Genomic DNA, 3,888 nt, shown 5'->3' with positions numbered 1-3,888 from the left:
AGTTGTTGTAAAGACTTCGTACTACAGTAATGCATGGTAACGTCGCAGGCGGTGTACTGACTGCCTTGTAAAGGTGTGCAGGGTAAATGCTTGTGTGGTTCCATCATAAAACCAACAGGTAACTGTGTAATTTGGCCAAACACTGTCATTGAGGGGTTCTGGTTATATCTTTGGCCCTGTAGTTTGTAAATGTCACCAGAAGCTCAAGATGACAATGACAAGGTACCTGTTATGCATTTTCTATATTAAAATTGTAGCTAACACTGGGCATTGAATGGAATTTAAATGCTGAGCTTTTGTTTATCTGTTACAGTATGTTTTTGATAAAACAATAGGCAATGGTGAGATGAAATCAGTGGATTTATGTGAATCTTTGGCTGCAAAGTTTACAGCATAATTATGGATGTATTGAATTTGCCACAAAATTGCCAAAATATGCCGATTTTGCCACAATTGTTTCTAGCTCAAACGGGTGAAAATGATACCCCCAGGCAAAGTGCCATATAATGTGCTTTTTTTCCTGTGTACCATAAAGATAAACTAGATAGTTCAAGTTGCGTAATCCTAGTAGCCTGGACAATGTAAAACCTCTGCACAGTGTGTAGGGGACTACCGTTATGAAGACAAAATCTGAATTTCACACAGAGCCAATAAAGCTTATTTTCCATCCTTCCTCAAAAATACATTTGTTTATACCATTTCTTTTTTAATGCAGTATTTTTGTCATCTAAGGTAGTGTCTAAACAGCTGATAACAGTTTTTTCAGGTTTTGGCCCCACAGTACTTTTTTAAAATGTCTAAACACTGCTGTGAGAGAAATGAGGCAATATTGTAAATTACATTACCGCCAGTTTACATTTTGTTTGCTCTACGTTTATTTTCTTATAAAAATACACACTTACACCTAAGTCAAACTTGTCACTGTTTCTTGCTATCCATGCAAAAGAAGGTTGGACAAAGATGCACAAGTTTAAATGTATGCATGCTGCAACATACATTCATCATGGGAATTAGTGTTGGCAGCCATTTTAGTGAAGGAGCTTAAGCCATATAAAAAACAAAAGTATTATTTTTATGGTGAGCATCAATAGAATAAGACACTTCTGCAGGATTAGATTGAGAAAGCCAGAAGGAGAACTCTATGTACACCCATGCATATGGGAAAGTGTGTGCATGCCCATACCCCTGTTGCACTGCTCTTGATGGACTCCTATAGCGCTCGATGGTGCACAACGCCTGCACCCTCAATCAGCGTGGCGCTCAGGCTCCTTCACCTGAACAGATGTCTGGTGCTCTCTCGCAGGTAGATGGAAGGTACAGCTATCATTATAGGGAGTATGCAGAGCTTTTGTCCACTGAGGAAACCATGATATGAGGGCACTATGACTAGATTTCTTCCCTTTGTTTGTAGTGCCACCAAGTCATATATTAACAATTAGCCCACAAGTACTAATAGAGGCTTCTGCACACAACAAAAAGCTAAACTCCTACTGTCCCTTGAAGTTGAGCTGCCCTCACAAGCTTTATGCTTTACACCTCCATTCTCTCACTTTGGGGTATGCCTGTGTCAACCAAACCAGGGAATTGAATATATAAAATGCAAACTCATTCAGTATCTGAAGTGTTTACGTTTATTATTCCACATGAAACATAACTTCACAATGGACTAGGCCACCTTTTACAATTCTAAAACACAGCTGTCAAGTGGATCTGTCAGATGTGCAACACCTTCACTCCAACCCAGTGCTTAATTTGCAAAAACACATCTGTGCTGGAGACCAAAATGTTTCTTTGCAAATTGGTAACAGCACCAACCATAGCCATCACCAGCACTGCCCAGTGACATAGGGAAAGGCAGACTTCGAATGAAGGGAGCAAAAGGAATTAGTGAAATGTGCTGTAAAGTTTGCTTTAGTCAATATTGTCACTGCTGCCTTCTGCTTCCACACCCTCAAAATGCTCAATTAAATATTCAAATCGCCCCCAGTCAACAAGTGCAGAATGGTCACCCAAACTCTCATCACCAGCAAGCGGGCGATTGGCAGCTTGGCTGCACCTGCGCTGTAGCTCAGCTCTATCTGCAGAGGGGTGAGTTTAACTCTACAAGATAATGATGTCTGCTTGTGGTCTAACTGATAGAAGACTTCAGACCAAACACACCTAGTGAATGTAAATGTAAATGTGTGTGTCTTGTAAAGCGCACTGCTACCTGGAGGCGTCCTGGCGCTATAGACCGCTGGGGAACCCGTCCTGGCTTTCCCTGTGAGATGTTCCCTCCTGGGTATCTCCAAGGTGAAACCAGGCATCCCCGGCGTTTGTGGGGGGCCGTTGTGGAGATGAGGCAAGCTAATGCCCAGAGTTGCCGAGTGTGATCCCTGGTTAGAGTAGGCACCGAGGCGAGAATTATCAAGTCCGCTGACCCTGGTTCACGACTCTGCCGCGTTGGGGATTGAACCCTGGTCCCGGGCCGTCCTCTGCTTCCGGGTCTGCCACCTCTAACCAGTGACCATCCTCACACTCAAGCTTTCCCCAATGGTCACATCACTCTGCCCCTTAAAGGCCTCCACTTGGCCCCACAGTCTTTAAACTGCTCACACACAATCAATCAATCAATCAATCAGGGATTTGGAAGCGCGCTACTCACCCGTGAGGGTCTGAAGGTGCTTGGGGTTGGGATTCCGCGCTCTGTTCAGCCTAAGAGCCAGGTCTTGAGGGACTTCCTGGAGGTGTTGAGGGAGGGAGCAGGTCTGATGTCTTCCGGTAGCTCGTTCTAAAGTCTTGGCTGCGATGTGGGAGAACGATCTTCTGCCTGCACTGGCTGTGTGGATCAGCAGGATTTCAGCCAGTACGAGGTTCGCTGATCGCAGGTTTCTTTTGGGTACGAGGAAGTTTATTCTGTTATTGAGGTATTTTGGGCCGCTGTTGTGTAGGCACATGCAGGCTTGAGTGAGGATTTTGAAGGTGACTCTCTTCTCCACGGGGAGCCAGTGGAGTTGCCGCAGGTGTTGGCTGATGTGTTCGTGGCGGGGGATGCCGAGGACGAGCCTGGCCGCGGTGTTCTGTATTGTGTGCCGTTTGCGGAGTAGGGACTTGTTAATTCTGGCGTAGAGTGTGTTGCCGTAGTCTAGTTTGTTGGTGATGAGTGCGTGGGTGACTGTTTTTCTCGATTCGGGGATCCATTTGAAGGTCCTTCGGAGGATGCATAGGGTTTTGAAGCAGCTAGAGGTGACGGCGTTGACCTGACGGTTCATGAGGGTTGCATCGAGTATGATGAAGAGGTTCTTGGCGTGGTCTGAGGGGGTAGGTGGGCTTCCGAAGGCGGTGGGCCACCAGGTGTTGTCCCATGCTGAAGGGGTGGTACAGAGGTGGAGGACTTATGTTTTCTCAGCGTTGAGTTTTAGACAGCTGTTGGTCATCCAGACTGCCACTTTTTGCATTTCTCTCTGGAAGTTGAGTTTTGCGGTGGTGGGGTCTATAGTGAGGGAGAGAATGAGCTGGGTGTTGTTAGCGCAGGAAACAATGTTGAGGTCGTGTTGTCGGACGATGTCTGCGAGGAGGGCCATGTAGATGTTGAAGAGAGTCGGGCTCAGAGATGATCCCTGTGGTACTCCGCAGGTTATGTTGGTGGGGGCGGAGAGGAATGGTGCTAGTCTGATCCTTTGGCTTCTTCCAGTGAGGAACGAACGGATCCAGATAAAATGTCCTACACAACCTCTCTTTCACTTTCCTCAATAGCCACCTCGTCTATAACACACTCCCCAAACATCTCTGCTCATCCAGACTCCTGCTCGCATAAATCCCCCACATGCAAAAAACCAGAGTTGGCAATGGTGCTTTCTCCTACCTTGTCCCAAAAGCCTGGAAAAACCCACACCTACACATTAGAGC

Source organism: Lissotriton vulgaris, chromosome 6 (assembly GCF_964263255.1).
Source record: "Lissotriton vulgaris chromosome 6, aLisVul1.2, whole genome shotgun sequence".
Classification (NCBI taxonomy): Eukaryota; Metazoa; Chordata; class Amphibia; order Caudata; family Salamandridae; genus Lissotriton; species Lissotriton vulgaris.
Note: the sequence above shows the minus strand (reverse complement) of the source record.